The sequence below is a fragment of the Mercenaria mercenaria genome, chromosome 17 (genome assembly GCF_021730395.1).
Source record: "Mercenaria mercenaria strain notata chromosome 17, MADL_Memer_1, whole genome shotgun sequence".
NCBI classification, from domain to species: Eukaryota; Metazoa; Mollusca; class Bivalvia; order Venerida; family Veneridae; genus Mercenaria; species Mercenaria mercenaria.
In genome coordinates, this window is record NC_069377.1 from 36,180,530 (window position 1) to 36,190,433 (window position 9,904).

Sequence of the window (9,904 nt, forward strand, 5' to 3'; positions counted from 1 at the left end):
ACGGGATATACGCTGTCTCGACGGGATATACGCTGTCCTGTCACCAACAAGCAGTGTAACTAATAATATTTACGCTTTTGGAATGCTGACATATTAACGGTATTGGAAGCATGACAGATTGACGCTATTGGAAGCATGGCATTTTAACGCTATTGGAATTATGACAAATAAAGGTTGTTGGAATGATGACAGATTCTTGCTATTGGAATCATAGCATACTAAGTTAAACGCTATTGGAATCATGACAAATAAACTCTATTGGAATCTTGAAAAATAAACGTTATTGGAATGATGACAAATTAACACTGTTGGAATATTGCCAAATTAACACTATTGGAAACGCGCCAAATTAAAGCTATTGGAATCATGACGTATTAACACTATTGGAATCATGACATATGCATACTATTGGAATCGTGACAAATTAATGTTATTGGAATCATGATATACGAGGGGTGATCAGGAAGTTCGTACACTCCATAAAATGTCCTTATTTTTTGTCGCGTTACTATGAAACTTAAACTTTGACTCATATTTTCTAATGAGCGTGCATTTGAAATACAAATGCATTTTGTATTATTCGCTGAATTATTAGTGTCCATAGCAACGCACATCAGCATACCCGGAGCACGTCAAAAACCACGCAATTTTCAACATTTCTTAAATTGATTACTTCCGCATTTGAATGCGTTTTCTTTTGGGTACGACTCCGCGAAATCGTCGGCTGTCCAACGTCATTTATGACATCATTACCGGAAATTTTGACGTTTGTCTGTGTTTCCAGTTGAAAGATATAAACATTTTTGAGGCGTTGTCACTAACCGAAATTTCAAAACCATGACTTCAACGGGCGACGTCGAGTTAAGCGCAGCCATTAAATTTTGCGTGGGATTAGACAATACATCAAGTGAAATGTTAAAGATGTTACAGAGTTCCAATACTACCAAGAAATGCAGTAGGGCGCTTTTCTTTAAGTGGCATTGACGGTTTCGGGAAGGAAGATGCTCTATAGAAGACGATCATATATGTGGCCGGCCGTCTAAGGTGAAATGTTTGATATGGTGTACAGTGACAGGCGACATACTTTGTGACCTTTAGCTTCTGAACTAGATGTTTCCACTTCAGTTTACAGTGCATTACATTTTGAAAACAGAGTTAGGCATGTCTAAAGTGTGCGCGCCGAGGGCCAATACGACTGCTCGAGGACAAATAACTAGGCCAATATGAAATTGCTTGATTAATGATAATTTTATAATTCAACTTTTGAACATTGGCGGTAACACCATAAGAACATTTGAGTTATTCGGTCAAAAGCTATACATAGCTTATGTTTATAATGATATTTTATCTACCGACAATAAATAAATATTGACTTGACTTGAATTGACTTGAGTTACCTTACGGCCGTTAAACATGTTGAAGATTAAAAAAAAATGTGTTTTAAGCATTATTATTTTAGTCAGTAAAACAGAACGGGTTGTAAGTAGGTAGTTTATTTAGTTTATTTACATCTCATCAACACTTTACAAATAAATAGAATGTAAAACACATGAAATACATGTGTTGCCAGTCATAAATTTAAAATACAAGAGATGATTCACTTCTAATTTTAACCCAAATATTATAACATACTGTATGAAGGCATAGACACCCAGATCCCAATGACAATTTGAAGATGTTAAAGTATAAAAAGTATAATCATATGTATATCCAAAGTGAGTGGAAATTGGATGAACTAATGTGACTTTAAAACATTTTAGTCTACAAAGTAGACTAGGAGCCAGAAATATCAATTAAGTATTTATCTCTGATATTGAGATATTGCTACTTAACCTTCATACAACTTGTCAAATACATGTTTCCACAAATAGAAAGTTTTCATATCAAATACTCCAAAAGGTTCAAATGTGTATTCAAATGTGTTTGTATTGTTATAAACTCCAAACAACTTGTAAAAATGTTAATAATACATAGATTCTGATTGTTATAGGCAGCTGTCGATATGTAGTAGTGGAAATTGATGAAAATATTTCCATCTGTCCAACTTCCCATTGGTGTTTTTTCAATACTAGACAGGCAAAGTTTTTAAATATGGTTTATTTACCTCAGGAATAGGTCAGTTATAAAAAATAAGCATTAATTTGTTTTGGAAAAATTATATTATTGCGGAAAAATCACACTGTTAATGTCGTCACGACATTTTGCCGCGGAATAAAGTGCTTTTGAGTTTGCACATATTGTCATGGGTAAATGCAAATTTAGAAATGTCTTGCAAATAAACATTTAAATCATCTTATTTGCAAACATACAACACTTCTTGGTCCATAAACTCCAAATTTAGTATTATATTGCTTAATATAAGTAATTTATGGCCATTTTATTTACCCTAGGGGTCAGATAATTTTGGGTAAAAGTGAAAACATGGGGTGGGATGGAATTTAAAAAAAAATTTTATTCACCTAGAAAGGTGTCCTAATATTTTAAAAACAATTCAGTGGTATGATATAGATAATAAAAAAACACATTTTGAATTAAGTTTGGAATATTGTCCATTAGAGTTGTCCTACCTTAAAAAGTAAGCTATGTCTGTTAATCATAACGCAGTTTATAGTAGTCTTAAAATTTCATTAAAACGAAATGATAAAATTTGAAAAATAGGGTGAAAGGTGCACTATATGCGCTCTAGTATGAAATGGTCTAAAATACCATGTATCACCACCAATCAGATTGGTAGAGGACAGATTAACAGACATCTCTCACATTATCATAAGAGATAGTCTATTATTAAAACAAGAATAGCATATTATACACACCTAAAATTCTTTACCACGCGCTTAAAACACATGGTTAGTAAATTTACCAAACACTATCAATATAGTGTCTCAAAACGTACTTGAAGTATATGAGCCGTGCAATGGGAAAACCAACATAGTGGGTATGCGACCAGCATGGATCCAGACCAGCCTGCGCATCCGCGCAGTCTGGTCAGGCTCCATGCTGTTCGCTTTTAAAGCCTATTGGAATTGGAGAAACTATTAGCGAACAGCATAGATCCTGACCAGACTGCGCGGATGCGCAGGCTGGTCTGGATCCATGCTGGTCGCATACCCACTATGTTGGTTTTCTCATGGCACGGCTCATATAATAACAGATTTTGGCAGTTAGCTTAGCAATGTTACCATTGGAGAGTACAAACATATATTTTTGTTCATCATTTAAATTTTCAAAATCTTCATTAATCCTTAGCTTGATCATATAACACATTTCGAAGTGGTTCATAGGCTGGGCATTAAGTTAATATATGTATTTCAGTTTCTACACTTGGTTTACAAATTGGACATATTCTATCATGAACAGCTATGTTCTCGTATCTCCCTGTTTCTATCGTATGGGTGCAAATCCACACCTAAACTTAGTCAGTGCTGATCTATGTTTTAGAGGCATCGGGATATATACGTATTTTTCGGTTTCAAAACTATGTTTGAAAAGTTGATATGTGCGCAATTTATTTCTGGCACGACCATTAGAACCAGTCTGACTGGTTATGCGTTTTTCTCAACTCAACAATATCACAGAAAGCTCTGGATGAAAAATGAGTACATTGTTCTAAAGTTTGAGACAAGTTAATCAAGCTCGTATGTTGTACATAATTATATTGCCAGTTTTTTACATCTACTACTTGAATTTCTTTTACAATAATCATACACATTATAATTCAATCTGGAAACATCCATTTTCATAAATCTGTGCCATTGCTTGCAACAGATACCCATTGCTTTACATGTGGAGGTGGCCAACCAAGCTGCAGTTGGAGTATATTTTCCTAAAACTAGATAAAACGCATTGTACGGTTTAGTACAGCATTGATACAAGATACAAGAGTGAGACTTAATACCCCAAATTTGTGCTATCGCATAACTTGGTGAAAACATTATATGGCATGCCACCGAGGTATTTAGATTTTGCTATTAAGAGTCAAAGTGCTCGCCCAGCACTTTGTGCAACAGGCTTTGCGGTTTTATGAAAGTCTAAATGCTCATCCAAAAGAATGCCAAGAAAAGTGTATTGATTGACAGTCTGTAAATTATGTTCAACACATGTAAAGACATGGGGTGTTCTTGTAACAGATACAATATTGCTTTTCTTTGGGTTTACAGTCACAGAGTTCACAGAACACCAAATTGATAACAAATCAAGTAAATATTGAAGATCACTTTCATTTTCAGCTAAAAGCACAATATCATCTGCATACAGACTAGTTCGTTATCTATATGAGCACCTCTACCTGTAGCTTTTATTTGCGTAACCAAGTCATTTAAAATATAAATTAAACAACAACGATAAAGAGCATCCTTGAAGTAGACCGCACGTGTTTACAAACCAATCAGTATATCGGCCATTAATTATAACACATGATGATACAGATTGATACAATGATTTCAAAGCATTAAACATGCCACCCCTTATGCCAATATCAAAAAGTCTGCGGTCTATGAAATCGTAAGCTTTTCTGAAATCAATAAAGGAACAAAAGGTGGATTGTTTAAGTTGCTTCCTTGTATCAATTATATTAGAAAGAGTCGATACATGATCTATAGTATTTTAGATTTCCTAAAACAATTTTGTTCATCTGCTTAGATTTTACTGTTTTCCCACCAGACAGACAATCTGTTATTCAATATAGAGCAGTACACTGTACATTGACGAGGATAAAGCTATTCCACGGGAAGATAATGGATCACGAGGATCAGCATTGTTAGATTTGGAGTAGGATCAATAACTTCTTTTTCCCCATTTGTTTTCCAACTGTGAAACATACATTGAACAAAATATGAAATGAAATACTACACTTATTTCTAAATATCGACGCCCCAGAATAAGAAGGGCGTAAGTGTTAGTTACGCCCTTTTATGAATTATACATATTTTAAAACTACATACCAAGGGGCATAATCCTATGAAAAATAAAGTTTGTTACTAACTGCTGTGTTGACCAAATTCACCAATAACAGAAGGGCGTAAGTAAAACTTTTTCAGAACCATAGTAATAGAAGGGCGTATCTGCACTTAAATGTTGTACCAGAAGGGTCCACTTACGTCTACAGAATTAGAAGGGCGTATCTGTCATACTAAGACAGTTTTTTGTTTTTTCGTTTTGCCGAAAACTATGATTTTCCACTTACGCCCTTCTAATTCTGAGGCGTCGATATATCAATGGGAATATCATCAAAACCACTTGCCTTGCCCTTTTCAGCTTTAAAATAGCTGTTTTTATTTCCTCAAGAGTAATGTTAGAATTCAAAACATTCATTTCCTCATCTAGTATTTAATTATCATAGGAAACGTCACCATGATCTTGGTTTTGATTACAATCATATTACTTTTTTAAAAGGGAACTAAAATCAGTTTTCCATTTGTTAAGAACATGAGATACATCAGTGGCAATACTACCATCTTCCGTTACTACTTCAATCGATATACTTTTATTTTTGGAATGAACAACACATATCCTACCAATAGTTTTCCAAATTTCTTGTTGATTTGTATCACAGTCCGCAGCTAAATCTTTTTGAAAAGAGACCCAGTAGGGGCGTTTTGCTTGCTGGACTGTTCTATCATTGTTTGCGAGGTGTAACAAATAATTTTTGAGAGCCTTTTTTTTTCAGACTGAGAAACAGATCCATATTTTAGCCATTTTCTTTCTGATATTCAGAGGGAGTTCCTAAGGCAAGATAAGCCATCATTCTACCATGGTTTTGAAATACGACGTAAACATTACGTTTATTAGACATATAAACCGTTCTATGGCTGATATTTGCATACAATTCTTCTTTAAGGAATTTACATAGATCACTATAAACATTGTGAATATCAGTTTGACATCTCATTCCCTGTTCTAGTTTAAAAACAGCATCACGAACCTTGAAAATAATGGAGTCTGACTCCATAAAATTAACAGTATATTTTTCAAGTGAAAATATAAGAGCTATCATTATCCTCTGAATATACTGGTAAATTAAACATACATGACAAAACATATTACCTTGAAATCATTAAAACAATGTGAATATTCATGTTGCACAATAAAATAGTCTACCACGAAACAACCTTTTGTAGATATTGAGGAAGGTCATAATTCCTTCCATTTAATACACATGTATTGGTGTCAATCAAAAATTGTAATAATTTTTCACCATGACTATTATACAAAAATCAACAATATTTCTTTCGGGTAGTCAATTCCTGAAATGAAGTCATCATTATCTCCTATTCTACTACTGAAGTCTCCGCACAAAGTAATTGGCCCTTCATTTTGAAGAGTATAAATGAATGATAATAAATTGTCATAGAAAATTTCAGCCTCAACCTGTCTAGATGAGTTACATGGTGGTAAATATGCCACACATGTGAAAAACGTAAACTTAGAAATTTTGTTTTCAAAAGATAACCATAATATACCATCATGGGTGTTTTTAACAACAGATGTGTTATAATTACTTAAAAAACTAATCGTTTATTAAAAACCCAACTCCACCAGATCCAGATCTGTCCTTTACATGCAAATGAAACCTTCAATATTTAAGACATTATCATTTATAAGATGTGTTTCTGCTAGACCAAGGTTATCAAAGTCTAAAAAGTTAATACAATGTTTTCTTATATAAAAATTATCTCAGTTCTCACTTTGACTCTAATCATTAATGTTCCAAAAACCCGTTTTGACCTAATGCTGACCTCTCCCTCTGTAATTGTTCTGGAAACCCCACCCGCGAGCTTGTCTCCCTCGCTCTTGACCTCTTGACCCTCCTCTGTAGCCTTGTCCGTGACCTCGCTCACCCTGTTGGTTTCTAGAGTTCTGTGCCGGGTTTCTGCCGTCTGAATTTTGCACAGCTGCTCCTTGATTTATACGATCACTATCTGCCTGAACACTACTCACGGGATTATAATGCCCATTGGAATTATTATTCACAATTCTGTTTCCTCAAACTGATAAACGGCCGCCTCTATTGATTGCGTTTACGACAGCTCTCATGTTGCTAGCTGCCAATCGTTCTTCCTTTGTTTGGTCGTCATGAACAAAAACGTCTTTGTAGTCCTTGGGGTTCGATTTACTTTTCAATACAGTTTTAATTTCGTCCTCGGTCTTGAAAGAAGCTACAACAACTCCTGGTACAAGAGATTCAGAGTTATTATTTGGGAAGTCTACGTACTGATGACACTTGCACATTATTAACCTTCAAGATCATATTAAACTTCCCGTTTTACTGTTCATTAACTGACTCCGAAATTGTTCTGAAGATAACATTCAATTTTTTCTTATCCTTGGCTTTACTTGGATCTCACGTTTGGACAATATCAGTAAGACTATTTACCTTTCTATTCAGGGAGTCTATGTCTGATGAAATATCTGCTCTTATTGTGTCAACACGGTCATCCAGAGATAGATTTACTTTCTTCTTTTCACTATTGATACGTTTGTCTACAATCAATTGATATCTTACTTGATAATTTCCTCTACAGTTCGACTTCTAATTTATCTATTCTATCTGTCATAGAAGTGCTTACATTTTTAATTTCACTGGCTAAAGTATATAATTTGTTGAGGATGAGGGCCATGCCAATGATACTATCACCTGTCTCATGTATGTCCTTAATACTAGTAACCTGTTCTCCATGCTGTTGATTGTTGCTCCCAGTAGCATTTGTTTTACCATATAAGACCCTTCTAGCATGAGCCCTAACATTGTGGAGTTCACATATTTGTCACTCACCCTTCCTTCATCTTCTTCATTTGAATTCTACCTTTTTACAACTATTCATCTCAAAATCAGGAAAGTCCGTAGCTACCGTTTCTGAATGATGTTACAGATTGTTGCACGGTTTCCTTTATAACTGGTTGTAATAAACCTAAAATGTGGTCCACGTGGCCTTTTGCTCTATTAACTTCCATCTTTCTGTACATAATCCGTACTTTGCAACTTACAAATGTAAATGTGTACGTGTCCGAATACTACTCAACTCTCACTTCGGCGCAATATTCCAACGGTGCTACCTTACGAGATCACCCGAATGATTTGTCCGCACAGACTCACAAAAACGTCGATTTCACTGTCAAATTTAAACTTTATTTATTCCTTCACTAAAACTATATCATCATGTGGTAAAAGAAACTATATGCAATAAAATTTTGTCTCTAAAAATCGTAGGAACTGTCTTTAAAAGAATTTTCTGTCGCCTGTCTTTCCATAAAACGTGTAACTAAGATAGAGACCACTAATCAGTATCAGGTATGTGTGAATAATTTTGAGAGATATATGCCTCGACATAATCAGCAACAGTCCAAATAATAGGACGTTTCGGGATTTTGACTGTCGCTGTCTCTGTCACGTCCAAACTTATTCTGCATATTTCTGTTAGGAAATCTCCAATGAAATCCGTTGGGAACGTTTTCTTTTATGTACAATGTATTTGTAATGATTACATCTTTGATAATGAATTTATGTTGACATTAAAGCATAAACGTGCCTCGCTGACATTTTATGAATGTATATTTTGTGTTTTGTTTCTGCAATTTAGTGTCATCGGCAGTCTGCTGTTTATTGAAACCAGTGTCAGGGTAGATATCTCCTCGCACCTGTCACATCATATTTTCGAAGATTTAAGTCTCTTATTTAAAACATGAATTATATTCAACCCATTTGAAGTTTCTTCATGTATTTTTAGCTCACCTGAGCAAAAAGTGCGAAAGATGAGCTTTCGTGATCGCCCTGTGTCCATCGCCCGTCGTCGTCCGTCGTCAACAATTTGACTGTCAACACTTTAAAGGTCACAATGTTGGCCTAATCTTAATGAAACTTGGTCAAAATGTTACCCTTAATAAAATCTTGGACTAATTCGATATTGGGTCATCTAGGGTCAACAACGAGGTCACCAGGTCAAATCAAAGGAAAAGCTTGTTAACATTCTAGAGGCTATATTTATGACTATACCTTTATGAAACTTTGTCAGAATGTTAATCTTGATGATCTTTAGGTCAAGTTAGAATCGGAGTCAGGTGGGGTCAGAAACTAGGTTACCAGGTCAAATAAAAGGAAAAGATTGTTAACGCTCTAAAGGCCACATTTATGATCATATCTAAATGAAACTTGGTCAGAATGTTAATCCTGATGATCTTTAGGTCAAGTTTAAATCTGGATTAAGTGGGTCAGAAACAAGGTCACCAGGTCAAATCAAAGGTAAAGCTTTTAACACTCTAGAGGCCACATTTATGACTATATCTTAATGAAACTTGGTCAGAAGGTTAACCTTTGTCAGAATAATTTGTATATCTGATACATTGATAACGCAATGCATAAGCACAGATAGCGCTTGACTCCCTTTTCGTGTTATCATTGGTATAATTATTGTTGAATTGCTGTTAATAATAGGATTTGGGTCATTTGTGGCTGATTTGGGTTCATTATGTCGATAGCTGGATCCCAGCATCACACATTATGTCATATACAATAGTTAAAGGGAACCAGATATTTGTTAAAGCAAGTACTCGTTGTAAAATACTATGTATAGAGTTGGACCAATCAGAAACAAGTTCTATAAATAGCACCAATTAAAGCTCACGTCTGCTAAAGTATAAAAAGGTAGATGGAGGACAGAGAGATTATTATGTATCCAGCGATCGAAAAAGACACATCGAGGATTCAACTAATAATTTATCCCAGTACCTTGATGAGGAAGTTATTGCAACTACACTATCAGGGTGGATAAATTATTAAAAAGGAAACGTTTGAAGTTTATAGACTAAAGAAGAGTTGCAGAATTTCAACAAGGTTTCGAGCTACAGGGCCAGCGTATAGGAGTTTCACCTTAAGGGTAGTTGAATGCTATAGACGATAGCAAATATAGGC